At 46.0% G+C, this 21,394-nt stretch overlaps 1 long non-coding RNA gene across 1 annotated transcript in view; it reads right to left on the bottom strand.

Annotated features, from left to right (window-relative positions):
* Window positions 1-21,394, bottom strand: part of LOC128095012 (uncharacterized) — a 99,760-nt gene that overhangs the window by 8,841 nt on the left and 69,525 nt on the right. Inside the window, exon 3 of the long non-coding RNA XR_008213133.1 lies at window positions 881-1,078. This is a non-coding gene — a long non-coding RNA (uncharacterized LOC128095012). The remainder of the gene's footprint in view (window positions 1-880; window positions 1,079-21,394) is intronic.

Here is a 21,394-nt window from a genome sequence, read left to right as displayed (position 1 = left end):
AAAGGGACTAGGGAGATGTCTCAGCAGTCCAGTTGCTCTTCCAGAGGATTAGGGTTTGGTTCTCAGCACCCACAGGATGGCTCTCAACCATTTGTAACTGCCAGTCTCCGTGGACACCAGACACGCACGTGTTATACTCATTTACATGCAGGCAAAACACCCACACACATTTTTTTTTTTTTTTTTTTTTTTTTTTTTTTTTTTTTTTTTGGTTTTTCGAGACAGGGTTTCTCTGTGTAGCTTTGCGCCTTTCCTGGAACTCACTTGGTAGCCCAGGCTGGCCTCGAACTCACAGAGATCCGCCGGCCTCTGCCTCCCGAGTGCTGGGATTAAAGGCGTGCGCCACCACCGCCCGGCTACCCACACACATTTTTTTGTTTGATTTTTGAAAGTATAAGGCAGTCTCTGTCCCTCAACTTTGACCAAAACTGGAAGTAAACTGCCATTAAGTTTTAAATGTCAACCTTTTTTTTTTTTTTTTTTTTTTTTCTGAACTGTCTGGTTCGCTCAGGGAACTTCATGTTCTTCAGTTTCAGATTGGGCTTTTATACTTTGAAATTTAACATTTTTTTTTAATCTGAACACTGTAGCATCCAAAGTCTTTAGGGGTCTTGGGTTTCCCTTCCTGCTGGCTCTCACTCAAGGTATCTTATTTTGTTCTGTGATTTTATTTTTTAATGAGCTGTTTATTTTCATCTAGAACTCTAGTTGAGAATGAGGATCCATCTTCCAGTTGGAATCAGCTTTTAGTCTTGGCAGGAGCTTGTGGAAATCACCATTCCCTTAAGCTAAATTCTCAAATTGAATTTGATGGACTTCCCGGATGGCAGCTTTGAGGACAGCAGACAAACAAAAGGTCTAGTTTGTCACAATTTCTCACCTCCTCAGTTCCATTCCAAGCTGTATTTTTGTAGTCCCCTGAAGGTGAGAAAGTAAGATTTTTCTGGTTCAACGTTCAAATGATGTGGCTCTTAAAATCCCAGCTGTACCGAACGTGTCTCCTCTCCAAATCTCTTCCTTGCGTGAATACCGAACTTTAAATGCCCCGGCCAGTGGGGTGTCAACGGGGGCGACCCACCTGCGGGAGAGAATGAGAGGGATGGGGGAGACACGAGAGAAGACAGCAAGACAGTGTGTTCTGATCAAGCTGCAAATTTTATTCTCCTCAGCAAGGCTTATATAGCATGAGAGGGGGCAGGAAGGAGGGAAGGAGTGCACGTGCAGGTGAAGGGGGACGTGCAGGTGAAGGGCTACGTGCAAGTCGTGCAAGTCGTGAGGCTGCTAGGTGGTAAGATCACTGGTCAGGGCCCATTGTTCTGTTGCTATGCTACCTGACCTGCCTGACCTGTTCTTTATCTTTGGGGGCATCTGGTTTAGGGTAGAGGCTTGTTCTCTGGCCTAGCTTGTACTTTTCCATGGTCCATGTTTGGTCTCTGACAATTAAATTTAAGACCATGCAATGATCTTACCAAATAACTTGAATCGAAAAGCAGATGATGAAGCAGGTGTTGGCCTGCAACCGCAACATTCACAAGGTCTCAAACATGAGGATCACAGGTTCCATACCAGCCTGGGCTGTAATATGTGGAGACCTTGCTTCCTAGTCAATTTTATCTTACTGTAATAAATCACCGACCAAAAGCAACTTGAGGGTAGAACAGGCTTGTCCTACACTTCCATGTCACAGCCCATCATTGAGGGACATCAAAGCAAGGACCCAAGGCAGGAACCTGGAACAAAAACTGAAGCAGAGACTGGGCAGAAGCCTCGCTTACTAGCTTGCTCCGCAGGCTTGTTTAGCTACCTTTCTTCTATGCCCTGGCCCTACCTGCCTAAGACTGGCACCTGGTCTGACCCCTCCCTACAGCAATTAGAAATTGAGGAAATGCCCCCACAGACACGCTCACTGACCAATCTGATAGAGACAATTCCTCCAGTGTGTTCCCTCTTCCAGATGACTCCATTGTTCAAACTGACACACACTGCGTCAAAAAAGAAAGGAAGAGAGAGAGAGAGAGAGAGAGAGAGAGAGAGAGAGAGAGAGAGAGAGAGAGAGAAAGAAAGAAAGAAAGAAAGAAAGAAAGAAAGAAAGAAAGAAAGAAAGAAAGAAAGAAAGAAAGAAAGTCAACTCTTGGTTATTGGTTCTATTTACTTCTCATCTGCCTTCAGGTTTTTTAATATCTTCTGTGTGCATTTAAGAATTTTTTAACGTTTTTCAGACACAGATTGCTATTTCAGTAAGCCTAGATTCAAAGTCCGCCCTATGAGCAAGAAACTCATTTCAGCAGGATTTCGCACAAGGATACCTCAGTGAAGTTCTATCTCAACACCCTGGGCCTTTGTGTCTCAGATCACTGCTTTTCCTTACTTGATCTAAAAACAAAGAGGAAAAGCCCATTCACCTGGCTTGAATTTTTATTCTAGAGTCTAGTTTCATTCATTCATTTGAATTTTTTAATAGAAGATTCAAACTTGGGTTGTTTTTTAAACAGCTAATGACTTGCCTTGGCACTCCGTGTCAGGCTCCTGCTTCATGCTATTACGTGCTTAGCTCTCTGTACACTGTCTATTCCTGAGCTACACACACAAGTTCATGATCCATCTGGGAACTCTTGCAACACATTGTGTTAGTGACTCTCCACACTCAGTGTTTTCTCTCTGGAAGACCCTTTCCTATTCTCTCACTGAGGTCTTTTTTGTTTTGTTTTGTTTTCCTGCATAGATAAACTCTGCAATGCGGTTTTTTGCTGTTTTTGTTTTGTTTTGTTTTTGGTGGAGGGGGTCCTGCATGGGTGAACTTTGCAATGAGATTTTTTGTGTTTTTTTTTGTTTTTGTTTTTGTTTTCCTGCATAGGTAAACTTTGTAATGAGGTTTTTTTGTTGTTTTATTTTGTTTTGTTTTGGGTTTTTTTTTTTTTCTGCATAGGTGAACTTTACAATGATGTGTTCCTAAATTCATACACAGTTGGAGGATTTAAGCTGAGAACTAATGAAAGCGTATGATTGAATTTGACAAAAGTTAATGTTGGACTTAATCAGAGAGGAACCGTAATTTTGATTTCACAATAATCCGTTGAGTGATAGTTTTATATAATCCCTGTGGAAAGTCATGTAGATGTAATTCTAAACCGTCTTATTAAATAAGAAACAGAGCCAAAAAAAGAGTTAAAAGCCCAGAGATCAAGCAGTAGCCAAGAATTAAGACCTCCTTATCTTACCACTTGCTGCTGTCCTTCCCCTGAGAGAGAGACCTTCTTCCTGTGTCCTGTCTTTTTTATTGCCTTTCTGTTCTACCTTCTCATTGGCTGTAAACTCAGCCACATGGCTAGCTTCTGAATTCGGGACCAATCTATTTACTGCTGAAGTCAATCTTTGTAAGAAATCTGTGAAGGATTCTTTTGGGCCCTATATAACTTTTGTGAATGACTCAGTTTTCTTTCCTACTTCCTCAATTCTATCCCGTGCATTCATGGCTGCCATTCAACATAAAATTAGGGTTTGGTTATCATATAAACATTGTCTTTGTATTTCAGCATATTGGCCTTCTCCAAGAAGCTGATCCTGGGACATTTCCACACCTCTAGCCCTCCACTGACTCTCTATGGTTTTAGCCTCATCTCTGAACCACATGCACCACTGCAGCTGTGCCCCGGGTTCTAGGACAGCATTTACCAGCTCTTTCCAGTCCCGAGGAATAATCTTATCACAAGCTGACCAGGAGTTTAACATTTGCTTTACAAATGGGGATTGCATGCCATAAGATACTATTGCCTCCTTAAACCTTCTTAAATCTAACATTTCAATTGGAGTCCAATTATTTTGTACATTCACTTGACCAGGTAACTGCTGTATGGTTACAAGATAAATTAAGTTTGAATGTTTGAAAACAGGCTTTCTTTCTGCAACCTTATAATCCAATCCTGAGATAATTTCACCCTTAAATTCTTCTGAGTCTGAATTTCTCTATAATTCATTTTAACAGGTTTTTCTAAAGCTTTTATTCTGACACTTAAATTGACTATCTTTTTAAATTGTAAAATAAGGATAAGTAATAATATGCATAATTGATGTAATGTACATCCCCTCAACATTAATCTTCTCATATAATTGTTCCATTTTCAGACTGCCTAAAGTTTTATCAAACAAAGACAAGTTTCTTCTATTGTACAGATAATACCCATTTTTTTTTTAATGTGGAAAAAATTTTCTCTTTTAAGTAGTTTTTCCTTTTAAATTATCTGATATCTTAATTGACTTACCAAGTCTGCATAGACAATAGAAATCCAAAGGAATTTCAAAACAGCTACCTAGCATCCAAGATGGGAATCCAAAGAGAGAGAGAGAGAAAGAGAAAGAAAGAAAGAGAGAGAGAGAGAGAGAGAGAGAGAGAGAGAGAGAGAAAGAAAGAAAGAAAGAAAGAAAGAAAGAAAGAAAGAAAGAAAGAAAGAAAGAAAGAAAGAAAGAAAGAAAGAAAGAAAAGGAAGCGTAGCCACACGTTCTGGCTAAAAGCTGAAATCCAGCCATGTACTCCCGCTTGAGCCGATTCGAGCCTGAGCTGCGGCTTCCTTAAGCTCCGACCACGTGAGTTGGTGATTCAGCCGCAAGCAGCTTCAGCTGCAGCTACAGTCAAGTGCAGCTCTGACCACATGCAGCCTGACCAGTAGCTCCGGCCAGGCCTAGGGCCTGTAAACTCTGGCCGAGTGGGGCCAAGCAGACTGAGCCAGGCCTGTAACCACCAATGGTTTTTAATGAATTCTTGCCACGTGGGTGCCAAATGTAGATGTAATTCTAAACGGTCTTATTAAATAAGAAACACAGAGCCAAATAAAGAGTTAAAAGCCCAGAGATCGAGCAGTAGCCAAGAGCTAAGATCACCTTATCTTACTACTCACTGCCGTCGCTTCCCCTGAGAGAGAGCCCTTCTTCCTGTGTCCTGTCTTTTTTATTGCCTTTCTGTTCTACCTTCTCATTGGCTGTAAACCAAACCACATGACTTCCTCATCACTGCCTGTCTATACAGATCTCCAGGTCTCTATGGTTGGTACTGAGATTAAAGGCGTGTGTCACCATGCTGGCTGTGTCCTCGAACACACAGAGCTTGAACACACAGAGATTCTGCCTGCCATGTGATCGGGATTAAGGGCGTGCGCCACCACCGCCGGACTTCTGCTAAATGGCTTGCTCTTAGCTCTGATCTCCAGGCAACTTTATTAACATACAAATAAAATCACATTTCAGCACAAATAAAATATCACCATAAAGTCAGTTCCTGGAGTCCTCCTTTTGTGGTTACTCTCAAGGAACACAGAGTGCTGGAGTCCTTTTGTCACAAAATAGTCTCATCTCCAAAAGTGAAATGCAGTTTCTGATGACAGAGTGCATTCCAATCTCCACCCACTGGACCTTCACCCGGGACCCGGGACCCATGGCAGGGCCTGCTGCAAGTCAGCAGGCCAAAAAAACGGTTCCTGTGCTGCCTGCCTGCCCTGTCTGTCTACATGGATTCGCTGCTGGCCTCCCAAGAATGGTCAGAAGGAGCAGAGGGAGGAACAAGGAGGAGAAGCAAGTGTCTACGCACCTGGCTTCTCGGCTGATGGCCTCGGGTTCTGAGCCTGCAAGAGGCTTCTAGCCAATGTTTTCTCTGATCAGATACCCCTGGGGCACTCTGAACAGTCTCTAGGGTCCCCTGTGTGATCAGTATGTAGCTTTCCGGACAGCCTCTTGCTCCTGTCGTTTTGAAGAACCAGATGCCTACTGCTTCTCTCCCTATGGCTCATTTTGCCCACAGAAGGAGCCCTTTTGAACAAGCCTAAAGATTGCTTCACCATCATTTTCACATACAGCACCTCTCCAGTCCAGAAAACCTGACATCCTCCAAATGTGCTGCCCTAGCACGTCGGTCGCCATGCCATCACCTAGCCACCCACACTGGGCTAGCCCCTTTCTTTCCTTTACTCAAAGGCCCACTCCACAGTAAGACTGGTGGCAACACACAGCAAGTTTGCTGCGTGGCTTTTTGTGACATAATGCCTTTGTTCTATATGAAGTGCACAGCAAAGTTCTTTTCAAACATTTCTAAAAAGTGGAAGAAAAGTCAATTTAAAATGGGCAAATACTCCGAAGTTACTTCCCAAAGAGTAGAAATTGTCAATATATGAAAAATGCTGAATTTCATTAACTATCAGAGAAATGTATACTGTGTGCATGCATCACACTGGACTCCACTAATACGTTCAATTAATATGTATTAAAGATGATCCTGTGAGATCTCCTTCCTCACTCGTTTGTATGCATGACTGGGTGAGAGGCCCCAGGGTCAGGGTCATCTAACCAGCTGGAACAAAATTGGCCACTTCAGACCTGTTCCAGGTGGCTGGTGGATTGTATAGCACCTATTGGCTGAATGCCTTAACTAGAAACACGAGTCGTCCCCCCCACCCCACCCCTTTGGAAATTATGTTAGGAAAGGCTGTGAAATAAGGCAACGGGAAGTGACCATTAGCAGAGGGGTCCACTTGATGCATAGACTGGCACACAGATCCATAAAAAGAAACCCAGGCTTTCAACACAGTGGTCTCACACATTTTCCCTGAAGGAGCCCCCTTCTGAGGATTCCTGTCTTCATCCAACCCTGCGCCCAGTCTAACTTGCTAATTATGTCCTTTCCCTACACAACCTACTTCCTGCCTCCCTCCTACAGATGGCTGACTTGTAGTCTCAGATTCATCCAACCATCAGGCAAACCTGCCTCCTGAATTGTATTGCTCATGTCCCTGGCCTCTCTTTGAGGCTGTATCCAGTTCCATCACCAAATGATCCTTTAAATGGTTCATTCCTCCCACGTGACCAGCTGAGGGGCTACTTCCAGACAGCATGCAGGACCACATCCTATCAAATAGCAAAGGTATGTGAAGTTCCAGGCTTTCAGGAACCTAATCATCTCCATACCTGGTTGTCCAGCACCATGGACTTCCAAGGTGAACAGAAACGTGGCAAGCACATCCCTACACCTCCAGGCCCGGGCAGGGAAAATCAGCCTCAGAGAAGGACCCCACATGTACCAGTCACTCCTCTCCATTTCATAATGTCAAGTAGAATGTGTTTTAAAAGCCCAGAGTGCTGATGCTAGATATCCCCGGCCGTAAAGAAGGCTACTCACTATAAGGCACATTTCTTATATTTAGACTCAGGTTGATCAGTCATAAAATACAGGCATGTTGCGGTAACCAGAACTTAATCTGTGACACTGAACATGATTTCTCTGCTCCTTCTCACACTCTGGCTCATCATTCCACTCCCAAATACTTTCATTTCTTTGATTGGTCGTCTGTAGCAAGCCAGTGAGAGACAATCCACGCTGACAAGGAATCAAAAGAGAGGGATGAGCGACCATTTCAAGGCCCAGGCTGTGAGTTCTCAAGCATCGTTCTGGAGTCAGAAGTCTGGAGTTAGGATGCTCATCTGTTTCCCTCCACATGGAAGGTTGTGGCTGGAAATTCAGGACGTTTCCTTCCACTGCTCCATTTGTTTCTACTTGAGGCTGTGAATAGCGTCAACAGAGCGGAGAAAGCCTTGCACAGCCATGCTTATGGGGGACCCCTCCCTTCTCCAGACAGCTCCCGGTAGGCTTTCATTGGGGTTTTTTAAGTTAATGCAAAACCAGAGTTGATGTTTCTCCTATCACTCAAAGGATGAGAAGTGGTGAGCACAGATTAATGAGTAATAAACACGGCTGCTTCTCCTAAGACGGACAGATAATAGCCGTAGGCTGGGGTAGGGGTTGGGGAGAGCCTGGAAATGAAGCCCTGCAGTGTCCTGAAACAGACTTGCCTCCCTTGGCTGCCAATGTCTCCTCTTCTCACCCTGGGAAGGTTTTCAAGGAGTACTTTTGCAAACATGTTTGGGGTGTGTGTGTGTGTGTGTGTGTGTGTGTGTGTGTGTGTGTGTGTGTGTGTGTTTTCTAAAGCAAACATGTTTTTTAAATAGCCTGGGTTTTCTTCGTGCCCTGTGGTCATGAGACCCAAGTCACTTCTGTGAGGTACACATGTGCCTGGTGACTCAAGCATCCCCCTAGAGGTGGAGGCCAGTTCTGTCAGTTGGCTGACCCCAAATCATAAGACATTTAACTTGTGAGGAGACACCCTACCCCAACCCCAGTCATAAACACTTCCTTTACCAACAACAGGAACTATGGAAACAAAGAAATCATGGCAGCCTCAACGTGCCCGTGTGCATCACCACATCCCCGAGAAGAGCTGTTCCATAAACAGCAGACATCACACTGCCTCCTGAGAACAAGCTGGGGGCCACCACCCCCCGGAAGCCATCTTCTACGCTGTGAAGCTGTGCCGTGTTCCTTCTGTCCCCACGCCACTTCTAGCGTCTCCTGGCAGAAACTTGGGTCAATAAAATATTTCCATTAGGACCTCAAATCATATCTTATATTGAAAATGGTAAAACCAACACTGCTTTCTACTAAATTACAGGTTAAAAGAGAGAGAGACACACAAACCAAGAGTAACCATGGTAAACCAAACACCACTTAGGAACTCCTTCCCATGCATAAAGCTAACTCAGTAAGAAAACCCGTAGCTGGTGCATTTTTTTTTAACCACATGAACTAAAATTGCTTTGTCTCCTTTAAAAAAAAAATAGAAATAGATTTGAGCCCTCACCACCCTTCAGTGCCACCTAATGAGGAAGTCAGGACCCATACAAATACTACCTTGGATACTAGGCAGCTACCCTAAAGTGGCGACAGTGATCATCCCCTGAGCCCCATCCCATTTGAGGACCAAAATCCCCAGGAAACAAGAGCCATGAGAGAGACGGTCTCATACTCTACCATGGATACAGGAAGAAGGAGGGAAATAAAACCCAAGAAACCAGACACCGAGATACCAGGACTGCCGGCCCCTTGACCTTGCGTTTGCCAGCCTCTGGCATAAAAGAAAAATAAATAAATAAATGCTTGTTGTTTAAACAACTCTGTTACTCTTCTCTCAGCAGCTCAAGCAGAGTAAAACAAACTGGCTGCAAGAATGGGATGCTGTGGATGTGGTGGAGGGAGACCACAGCCCGGGAATACAGTCCCTAGCCGTGAAATTCCATGGGAGAGAAATACACACACACACACACACACACTTTGGATGCAGCTTGTGGTGAAGACTGTAGTTGGCAAACCATCTAGTCAGACCAGGAGAAATGTAGGTTTGGGAAACATCTCAAAGCAACATTTAAATACCTACTCTAAGTTGAGGAGTCAGCCAGAGGTACCCGATCTAAGCTAACTGCAGCCATAGAAACAACCACCCATGAGTGTTGACAAATGCTAAGTGTAAGCAGATTTCTGGAGCCAGGGGCTAAGAGAAGGCCGACAGACAGACAGACACACACAGCTTGTGTAAACATAGTCGTCTGTACAAATCCTGAGAGTTGAGTACGTAGGAGTTTAGCATTATCTGAGCTTGCTTTGGATGTCGCTCAGGGCCTCAGTCCTTGAAGAGTTTCACTGAATTGATAGACTCCAAATACACAAGTCAAAGAATCAAATTTTTGAGTTTTCACACTACAAACTAAACACTTGACTCACTTTCCGAATGTGTATGTTAGACCCCAAATTCCCAACAACACAATAGCACAGAAAAGGTGGGACACCTCAGGGAGGTGATCTGATTGTGAGGATGCTGCCCACATCAAAGAGATTGGTAACCCTATCAAAGCAGTCATGAGAGAGATGGCCTCATACTCTACCATGAATACAGGAAGGAGGCAGGCAAATCAAAACCAGGGAGCCAGACACCGAGATACCAGGACTGACGGCCCCTTGACCTTGCGTTTGCCAGCCTCTGGCATAAAAGAAAAAGAAATAAATAAATAAATGCTTGTTGTTTAAACAACTGTTATTCTTCTCTCAGCAGCCCAAGCAGAATAAAACAAACTGGTTGCAAGAAATGGGATGCTGTGCAAACAAATATCTAAAAACGCAGAGCGGCTTTAGGATAAATGAGAGAGAGGGGGAAAGCTTTGAAGCATTGGAGAGATGGACAGAGCATTGCACGAAGGGACCGCTTGAAGGCGACTCTGGTGAGGACTCAGGCATAGATGAGGAGAGCTCTGGAGAAGGCTTTGATCTTCCTTGAAAATGGGCCCATAGTCCCGTACTGAATGCTGGTTGGAATGGAGGGCAAAGCCCACTCCGATGCTCTCTCGGGAAGAAATGAGCACAATGCCGGGGAACAAAGAGAAGAAGCCGTCGTGACATCAGTATGACAACATGGCAAAGGCCTGACGAGTTACGTGTGCATGCTAGCATCCTGTGGAACGTAGGACTGGAACGCCAACGAGCTGGCTGTTTACCTGAGGACATTTTCAGAGTGTTGAAGGGCAGCTTGCTCCCCACCTGACTGCCTGCAGATGCCAGAGGAGGGAGAAAGGAGCTGAAGAGGGAACTGTGATACGAGAAGAAACCAGAACGTAAAGGTTGAGGTGTTCTCAGCCTTTCCACGTCACAGAAAGGGAAAGGGCGTGTTCGGAAGACATCAAGGACTTCGTTTGTTTTATTCCTATGATGGTGGTTTTCAGAGGTGAGGGCAGGCCTTATCCAGGACCCGCAAAGCCACTGGGGTGGGGGTGGGGAGTGACTAGTGGCTACATGGTTTACTCTTCACTCGCTGACCTGGAAAGGGCACCTTCCGTAGGTGAAAACACTTGCAAGCTACATTCAAAGATGAAAGGTTACACCCAATGCTGCACATTGGTGGAGTGGGAATGGGGGGAGGGAGAGAACCTTCACAGAAAGGAAGGTTACTTACATTCACCAAAACTGAAGGTGGAGCCATAGCATTTGGTGGCCCAGCCTGGCTTAAGGTGTGATACTCCACAGACTCAATTTTGTCTTTTTCATCACACCTTTAAAGACTATAGAGGTCATCATGCAGACTTCTCCTGGCACACACAAGGGGACCAGCTACGGAAACAGTAATACTTCCTAGGTGGCTGAATATGGTAAGATAGGACCACGAATACAGGGAGACTTGAGGAAGGAGGTGAGTGGTACTCCGCTCTATCATGCCTTCAGCCCGGCCTTCACATAATGGTGGCAGTCTCTGGGCTCCAAACAGTGAAAGAATCTCTGTTGCTCAAAATCCAACTGTAAACACCCTCGCCTCCAACAGCACGTGAGGTGAAGCTCCTCCTCTGTCTGGGATTTCTGTGGTCACTGTGTTCTCTTGCCGTTAGCTTCACTCTGTTCCAATAATTTCAGACTTAAAACATGCTATACAGTCTAACTACAAGTGTCTGTCCCCTTATTTTACATAGCCATCCTTTACTCTAGGCTGATGTCACCTGTTCTTCCAAAACAGCGGCACACCGATCCAAACACAAAATTTCTTTTTAAAGCTGCTGACCTTTGGATTGGATGGTGTTAAGCACATTGGTTCATTTGGGAAGTACTAGCCACTTCATAGCTTGATGTCTTCCTTCCAGAAGATGTGGGAATCCTTCCACTATAGCTTCCTGTGAACAGCACTTTCAGGTGGGTCTGGAACCTCACCACACAATGAGGCTCTGAGAGAGAGAGAGAGAGAGAGAGAGAGAGAGAGAGAGAGAGAGAGAGAGAGAGAGAGAGAGAGAGAGAGAAGGGAACTCAGAAGTGGTTGGTACACATTTCCTGTCCAGTCCCACCACCATCCTGGTACCTGTTCTCCCTGTCCTCAAGTGAGCCTGGCTTCCCTCATCTTCATGACCTGTCGCTCAGGTGTCTCAAATCTTCCTTCTACTTGCTACTGCCAGCATTCAGCCTCTCAGCACACAGAAGCATAATCTCTGGAGGATGCCCCCAGGGACCCAGACTGTATCTCTGTTCAGGGCCTTTGCTTGCTCTATAGTTCATCTCATCTTCCACTCCCCTTCCTGTACAATGGCAAAAGCCAAAGGTTCCGTTAGCCTAAGATAATATCCTCCGTGGACGCTATTAAAAGTGTGTCACAAACTCATGTGCCATGTAGTGGTGTGGGCAGTTTGGAGAGCTGGCCCTGAGTTCATAAGATCGGGAGAGCTGTCCCTGCCCCCTCACCAGGGCAGCACTCAGGAGAGTGGCCCCTGCACCTCACCTGGGCAGCGCAGTAGAGCTGGCCCTGGTGGTGTAGGGGTGGGTGAGCTGACCCTGAGAGTGTGAAACCAGGAGACCTGGCCCCGCTCCTTGTTCATTCCTGCATGGGGTGAACTAGCTGGGGCAGTGCTAGAGAGCTCACTCTGCTGGTGAGGATGGGGTAGGGGGAGAGGGCGGGATGACCAACCCTACAGCTACTGAGGCCCAGAACCAGAGCTATGAGTTGACCCACCCCAACATCCATCCCACCTGTGATCTGCTGGAGCATGTGAAGGGGCCAGTCCTGCAGACACAAAGCTGCAAGATCTCCACAACACAAGACAACAACAGGATATTCCAGAGGAGGGCCCAGTACTGTTGGTGTAGCAGAAACCAGAGGCCTTGAACTAGACCAATGACTCTGTGCAATGAACACTTGCAAGTAAAGATATATGAACTAATGGGATTACTGCCTGACTCACGGTGTCACACTACAACTTCCGTGACGAGATTTTTCTTTCTTTTTTTTTTCCTTTTCTTTTCTCTTAAATTTTATTTGGGGAGGGGAGGTTGCAAGAGCAGAGGGAGGGAGGCAGAGGGCAGATACAAAGGGACAGGGAAATGAATGTCATCGAGATGTATGATGTGAAAGACACAAAGAATAAATAAGTGGTCACCAAACATGTGTCGACCAGACTTCATTTCAACTGGAAATTCCTGCTCTTTTTGCTCTTCCCTTCTTGGATGAAATAGACTCCCCTCTCTCCCCATCCCCTTCCTTAAAGATGACACCCCCCCTCACCCTCTCACCTGAAAGCCTTCAGAGAAGTGGGTCATCTCTCCACTGCTTCCTTCAGTCCCTTAGGTACAGCTGAGAAATGTCTAGCAGGATGTGACTTGACTATGGCCGGTTATGGCCAATGTCTTCACCAACTGGCTGTTTCTTTCTCTCTAAATTTCCTGACAGTCACCAAGACAATATCACACAGAAGACATGGTTCTGAAGCTCTAGAGACTGGCTGAGGGTCACTGGGTTTGACGCCGACCATGCAAGCTTTATTGCAGTCTGCAGATACAGGTTTCTTGTCAAACAATGTCAGGGCACGCCCTTAATCCCAGCACGGAGGAGGCAGAAGGAGAGACACATGAATCTGTGTGAGGCCAACCTGGTCCACACAGCAAGTTCCAGACCAGCCAAAGCTACATAGTGAGACCCTGTCTTTAAAAAAAAAAAAAAAAAAAAAAAAAAAAATCCAAACACCAGATGAAATGTAGAGTGGTTGGTTGATGTTCTTACTGTGTCCAGTGGCATTGTGGGTGGGTGATGGGGGACTTGCCCTCAGAGCAAAGCTGTTTCGGATTTATTTTAGCACTTGCACTACAGTGTACATGACACCTATCTGAGGCCATTGAGAACTTGTTCACTCTGGATGCTTATCCCATGGTGTCCTTCACAGCAGGGGGCCCACCAGGCTGTGCCACCCTGGGACATCTCCCTAGAATGTCCTTCAGCTCATCAAATATTTATTGAAGAGCCACTGGCTGAAAACCCACATTTGTGAGCAATCAGAGAGATGCATGCCTGACCTTCTTGTTTCTGCAACTCGCTGAGGGCTGGATGAAGATTAACATTCACTATGACCTTCCCCAGAAGGGGCCTCCAAAGGGATGGTTTCCATGGAACACGAGTTTAAAACAGCCACCCCGCACTGAAATCACCTCTGGATTTTCAGCTTTGCAAAAGCTTGGAATTGCATCATCACTTTCGAAGACAGCCTGGCTGCGTCCCGACCTCAGACTCATCTCCTCTCCCTTGGGCTGCTAGTCACAGCTCCTAGGTCTTTCCTTCTCAACACGACCTTCACCTCTCTCAGACAGACATGTTTCATCATGTGATACAGGACAAGCAAGCGCACTGCACACACAACACAAAAAGAGAATTACTTAGTTCTTCCTCACTAGGGAGCGTTGGGTATCTCTGCTCGACAAAAGCGGGATCATGACATGTGTGGTCCCCACACCAGCTCAGTGTGTTCCCCTGGGGAGGTAGGTAGAACTACTCATTTTACAAGTGTGGACACTGATGCCCACAGTATCCTCAGAGAGCCTTAAGAGAAAATCCTTTTCCACAATGAACCTACTCCATACCGCACACATCCTTTATTCCCAGTTTGGTTGCTCGACACTCTGCCCCGCCTCTCAGCTCATCAGAGCTCTCTATGACTTAAAGTCAGAACCTTCCACCCTACTGTTTCTACCATTTTCTCCCTTCACAGCCTTAATCATAATTTTTAAGACATGTTTTGGCTGTCTCCTCAACAAGGATCATCAGCTTTATTCATGCAAGTACCATCTTTACCCCAAGCACCAATCCCAACCCATGAGAGACACTACAAAAAAATATCTGTGGCCTTCTGGCTCCTAACTCTGCATCTCTTCCATTCTAATAACCGTACTCGGGGAAACAGTTTCTCCAAACACTCCTGGTATAAAATCCCAAAATGGAATTTTTATCAATACTTTCATTTTTTTTTTACTTTAAACATAAGACTTTATAAGTGACATGAGGTCATAGTAATAGGAGACGTGGTTTGTGCCCATAAAGACTGTTTCACATAAACGAGCAATACCTATTGAAATCATGGCAATATCAAGTAGCATTTGTGACGTAGCCAGCTTTTCTAAGCCACACAGGAAGGGGGTCTGAAAAGTACGAGCTCTCCCTTCCTCCGACCTGCTACTCACTATTGCAGCCAGGACCTTAAGCCTACACCTTTGCAGAACTGGATCGCCTCTATATGGGGAAGGAGGAGAGTCACCTAAAGGGACTTCTGACTGGGGTCTGTCTGGAACGGTTGTGACCAATTTATGGATCCCGAGATTAAAGGCAGCCCTCCTGGCTTGAGCCTTCTCCTGCCTGGCCAGGGGCCAGATGGGCTGCTTCTGTCTGCTGGGGAGGCTTTATCCCCATTGGCCCTTTCAAGCTTCTCTCGGATCGTCTCTTCACATCCCTTTTTCTCAGCACCCTTTGGAACACTTGGATAGTTCTAAAGACTGCTAAGTGGGCCTCCGAAGGCCCCTGTGTGGCCTAGTGTTGGTGGAAGCGGCCATCAGGCCGGGTCAGCAGGCTCCTTCTGGAGACCTCTAGGCCTTTGCTGGTCTACCTCATTCTATCTTCTCCTTCCTTTTGACTCTTTTTTTTTTTTTACAGGTATATAGTCTTACATTTTTGCTTCTCTAAGAAACAAAACTATGCCAGGCAAAAACAAAACAAAGCCTTCTGCCTAGCTCAGCCCCACAAGCCCCATGTGCTAGACTCCTTGGAGCATGTCTTGAGAGCTGAGCTGGATATGGCCCGCTATAAGCTATTTCCTCCTGTTTTCTGCCTTCAGTCTACTGCCAGCCTTCATTCCCTACACTTCCAACTCCTGTTTTCTTCCCATAGCTCAACTTCTTAATCTCTACCATGCCACCACAGGCCATGCCCCTGCTCCTGCCCCTCCGCCCCTCTATTTTCTTGATTGTCTACCTCCCTGGCTTACACCCTCCCCAACCTGAATCCTGCAGTCAAAGAAAAATGCTGCCACCAGGCTTTGAACTTCCTCGGGTTTCTCCATGTCTGCTTCCAACTATCAGAAGCTCTTCTCACCGCTGCCGGATCTACAAGGGTTTGCAAGAGCCACCACTGGCCTTCTGGTCCCCAGATGCTAAGAGAACCCCTGCTGCTTCAAAGATGCCAGCCTCTCCCTATCTCTCACATTCAGAGCGAAGGAGGTGTGTTTTTCATGACATCATCCCCCTAAGGCAAATCAGGGTGGAGCAAATGAAAGGCAGTCTGTTATGTGGTTGGGACGAAATTCCTTGGTATCTCAGCTACCTTCCTGGCTTTCTTACTCCTCTGAGAGTTCCTCCTCCTTTGCCCAATCCCCAAAGAACCTGCTTTTTTCTGTGTATGACCCTGTAGGCTCATCTGGGCCTGTGGCTTAATTATACACAAAACAAGTGTTTCCCCAGTCCCTGTATTCAGGCTGGATGGCTCCTATAAGCTCTATCCCTTAATAGCAAACAAGTCAAAGGCACCTCAAAAAGACCAAAACTCAGGACTGTGCCTCGTGGCCTAGTCTCCTTCCAGTGTCTGCTTTCCTGTGAATAGATGACTAACTCCATGGTCTATTACTCATCCTCCCTGGGGCTTTTTTCATTGTATTTCTTTCCCAGACATCTCCCCTGTTCCATGAACCTCAAGAGCAACCTCCACTTCTGCCTTCTTATGGAATCACGGTCTTCGTTTTAACAAGGAAATGTAAATGTGATCATAAAATCTCCTCTGCTTAAAGTCCTTCAACAGCACCGTATCCCCAAGTCTTCTAGGATAAAAATGCAAACTCTGAATTCAGTCTGGAAGTTTCCATGGCATCTTAGTTTCTTTTCTGGACCATTTTCTGGTACCATTATCAAACCCACACTCATTCCAGCCTGGTCATGCTCCAAGCTTGTGCCCTTTGCCTTGCCTGACCATCACAAAGAGATCTCTCCAAGGATCAAAAGTCCATTGCTGCTTCCATGACACGTTTGTATTCCCAGCACCTAGATAAGGCCTGGTACACAGGTGTCAATGGTAAATGAATGAAGGAGAAAAGAACAAAGGCCACCCTGTCCAAGAGTAAAAGCAACCAGGATAAAGCATTGGAACTCCAAGACAGCCCTTGATAGTCTCTAGTTCCCAGGTATTAGACATAACAAGAGAGGGGAGCCCCACTTTTCCCAACAGCAACAGAACTCAGAAGAAAGCTGGATAAGCTTAAGGTTGGGGAGGGGGGTGTTAAGTTCATGGTAAATGACATATTTGTAGTGTCAGAGACATCAGCATTGCCTTCACTGAGGGGCCCTGGGCTAACAGTGGAGGACTAGAAGCCTGTATAGCCTTGAAGTGGAAGCTGTTTCAGGGCACCTGCAGTCTGAGGTCAAGAGCTGCCCAGGCAGGTGGGCCAAGTGAAGTCACAGAAAGCCTTTTGGTCCGCAACTTTCCTCAGCTGCCTCTGCCAATGTATCCACTGGTTTCTTCTCAACTAAGAAAATCCAATGAAACTGTGAAGCCATCACAGAGAGGTCGTGTACAGTCAACGCTGCTTGAGATGTGGGTTAGAAAAGCTAACAGCTATGTATCTCTGAAGGGTAACAGGACACTAAAGGCTGAGCCCATTAGGAAGGTGGCACCTGAATCCTGTCCTGGGGGGTCTATGGCTCCCTCTGGTACCCTAGTACCAGGACACCAACCCCTGAGAATGTTAAAGGTGGAACATTCTGGTGGCAGTTGAAAGTAACAGTTGAAGCCAAGACCCAGAGCAGGGCAGGATGCATAGTGCAGAAGAGGCTTACACACACCCTACAGAGCACCTGCAGAGATGCAGATGCCCCACAGGACCTACAGCCAGGAAATACAAGGCTGGAGAGGAAGTTGGCTAGCGGAGGGAAAGAGAGCAATGACATGGGGTCTAGGAGCCTGTGAGGAGAGAGAAGAGGGAGGTGCAGAGTACCAAGGGGCTGAAGGCCCTAAGGGACCAATAGGCCAGAATGCGAACTAGGCACTCTATGTGACTCTGCTGGGGGCCAAGCCTGGAGTGGAGCACCTCAGCGTCTTTCCCCAGCCACTGAGCAAACAAGTTCTTTCAGAGTTAGCCACAGAGATATGGGCCTTGCAAAGACTATTCTTTGGGAATCAGGATAACATCCAGTCCAGATATACCCTCTCTGTAGGTACAAATTAGAAATCAGCTTCAAATACTAACACCATTCTTTCGTTCATTCAACAAATACTTGTTGAGCACCTATTATGGGTTGTAAGAAATATAGCAGGCAAAATGCGTAGTAGTTCTTGCCTGCTGGAGACTTAACAGTAACAATACTGGATTGGTGTTTTAAGAGGAAGTACAAAAGCCGGGCGGTGGTGGCACACACCTTTGATCCCAGCACTCAGGAGGCAGAGGCAGGCAGATCTCTGTGAGTTCAAGGCCAGCCTGGGCTGCAGAGTGAGTTCCAGGAAAGGCTCCAAAGCTACACAGAGAAACCCTGTCTCAAAAAAAAAAAAAAAAAAAGAAAAAGGCAGTACACTCTGACAAGAGTTTATATCTTCTCCATGAACTATGGAGATGAAATCTGAAAGATGGATGAGAACTACCTAGTTGAGATGGAAAAGGGAAGGGGGTTCTAGGCAGAAGGAGACTCACTAGCCATGCCTAAAAGCAAAGGAGTGTGGCATATTCAAAAATGCCAACAGCAAGGCAAGGTGTACACAGACATGAGCCAAATCACTCATGGTCCTGCAGGTCTTGTCAAATGTTACATTTGGAGCTCATCCTTGAATTTTTCTTATCTCGCTGCTGAAGGCAAAGCCATAAGTAATCAACGGCAAGGCTGTAGCTTAGAATATAGTCCATATACACCTTAGGATGGTGAGCATGTGTGTAATTCATGAGTAATACTGAGCCTCAGAGGAGTCCGGAGTTCCATGCTGCACTCCATCACTTACTAAGGAATCTGTGCTGTTGACTTCAGCATCTGTTGTAGAGAACTTCAGACATCTCAAACATGGGAACTTAACAAAGGTTAAATTGTGGTTCAGTCACTGACAGAGCTATTAGCTCAGACTGTGTATATACAAAAGTGTGCATTGCTCTACAAACCAGATATAAATGAGTGTAGCAGGGATGACCTGTCATCCCACTTAGAATGGAGGAGCTAAGACTTAGAACAGGCATATGACAGTTCAAAAGGCACGAAATGAGAATGAAAGAGAATGAAGGCTAGAAACTGTCTTCTGCTTCAACTTATGCTTCTCTCTAAATAACATGGGCCCAACAATGTTTGGTACCACTGATAATTTGGCAGCTGAAGGAAAAAAGGTAGCTTTACTTACACATCTCCAAAAGGAGTGCCTGTCTGCCTGCCTATTACAAGAGTCCACTTGGAGTCTGTAACTAAGTGCATTAAATACTAAATGCGCTACTGATCTTCACACTTTAAAGGAAGTTACTTAAAAACAAAGGGTGTCTCCAAGCCATAAAAAGAAAAGACAAGCATGACTGGAGAAAAGCACGGGATGTTCTAAGTTTATCCAAGTGCTGGTTAGAGATGCAGGGTTGAGTTAGGGAACTGGAAAAGCTGAAGGGGAAATCTATCTGGATACTTGTCACATGTATCAGAGGACTGGTGGCCTGACCACCCCAACCTTCAGAAGGAACACAGTCGATACTATTCAAGCCTTATGTAAGTAAAGAAATAGAGAGGTTAGAAGAAATAATGACCAATGTTTTGGGAAAAACATGAGGGTTGCCATGTTGTGAAAGGAAGAAGTGTTTCTCAGCACCCACTCTTTCTCTTGGGTTCCCCCAACTGCTCCTCTCAACCATTTGTCTCAGACACACCTTCCCCAAAAGAGTTCAGATCCTACCACCTGTGAAAGTTCCCCCAGGGAAGCTCAAACTTCAGCTATGACAAGCTCTCCAGGAATGCACACTGCCCTGGCCCCACAGAGTCCGGATTAGTATCCTTGTTCTCTGGGATGGACAGCATCTTCTCATCTACTCCCAGACCCAATCACTGTGCCTTCTTCCTCTTCCCCACAAACTTTCAGCTCCTCTCTTCCAGCCTCCTCATACCAGACACTATGAGGTTCCAAGGAAGCAGATTGTATGTATCATGTGCCCATTCACATGTCATATGTCACATCTCAACTACCCATAGTACCCAGGGCCATGCCTTTCCCAGCCTGGGTGTTCTTCCTGGAGTTCTTGTGCAAGCCCTCATGATGACTTCTCAGAGATAGGAAGCTGGAGTGAGGGAACACTACAGATTGAACCCTCTTAGTGTCGCTCTAGGGGGAGAGAAAAGGCCTTCCATTCCTTGGTCTGACTCTTTCCCAAACACGAACTGACCCCACTCTGTGTTACCCTCTCAGTGAACAGGGTACAGCTGGTAGTCTCAAGGAAATGCATCCTGTCTGTCAGCCTTTTCTCTAGGAATAGAGAGTTTGAACAGACCAAGGAGTCTTTGTCCTGGTCTCCACAGCCCACTTGAGAGGCTGTTGGGAGAGCCTGCTCTATGGGGGATTTTTAATCCCAGCCAAATTTCCTGGGGCGGAGGGGCAGGCTGGACTCTCAGGGCTCTCAGCACACATGGCTCTCTGTGACTGTCTTCTGTACATCTCATTTTTCTCTTCCCATCATTGTCTACAAACCTGGGGGCAGGGGGATGAAAGCAGGGTGAAGATGGGGCAATTATAGCTTGTGTGCTGGGAACAGGAGAGCTAGCCATGTCCTGTTCCTAGTGGAGAGGGATGTCTCTGTCCCCACACAAGGGCCAGTGGCTATTCTAGTCAAGGCAGAACTGGGCAATAGACTTTGGCCAACTTTCAGATCCTATGCCCCTTTTGTGCACCTAGAAAACCCCATTCCTGATTACCTATACAGGGAAGGCTATCAGCCAGCCCAGCAATGGACCAGGGTTTTTCTTTTTCCTGCTCTATATTCTCACCAAGGCTTTGAGCTACTCCTGGGATCAAAGCCTCCCAAGAAACCTTCCTAGTCATCTGTGTGTTCCATTCCTTCCTCTTTCTTTTCTCTACTTTTTAAGTGAAAAAGCATCCCATTTTCCTCCTCTTTCCCACACCTGCACCACACACACACACACACACACACACACACACACACACACACACACACACACCTCCACTTCCTTCTTTCACGGATTAATGGGAACTAAGAGAATGATACTGGCCCTGCTCAATATTGGTAAGCCTTTCTGGCAGCCATACCTAACTCACACTGCCCCCAGTACAGGACAAGAGGCCATGGCAAGAATGCTACCATGGTACTTATCAGGAGCCCAGCACTCCTTAAGGGAGGTCCCAAGGCTGTGGTTCCTGTGCCCATGCCCAGCATACAGTCCTTTAAAAATGCAGGTGTGTGACTGCCACCCAGGATACTGTTAGCATGGTACTCAGTCTGATTTGAGTCATTTCTCAGGTTTTACTAGACTGTGCTACAGACTCGGTTCTTGGTACTGTTTTATCCTTTGGAAAGCACACGGGTGAGCATCAAGAATCATAACTGAGTTTGGATATGTGGTTATTTTCACCCGACATCCCAAAACGTCTCGGCAAATGGAGTAGTAGTTGTGGTGGTTCCTCTACTCCTGGTCCTCAGTATTTTCATCTCATGGTTCAGCATTGCTCCTTTTTTGTTTTAAAGGGTTGATGGAAGCCAGACAATGTGCTTCTCAGTCTTTTGTTCTTCTATTTCA

The sequence above is a fragment of the Peromyscus californicus genome, unplaced genomic scaffold (assembly GCF_007827085.1).
Source record: "Peromyscus californicus insignis strain IS unplaced genomic scaffold, ASM782708v3 Scaffold_4__1_contigs__length_199733344, whole genome shotgun sequence".
Lineage (NCBI taxonomy): Eukaryota > Metazoa > Chordata > Mammalia > Rodentia > Cricetidae > Peromyscus > Peromyscus californicus.
Note: the sequence above shows the minus strand (reverse complement) of the source record. Positions and strands in the feature narration are given on the sequence as shown.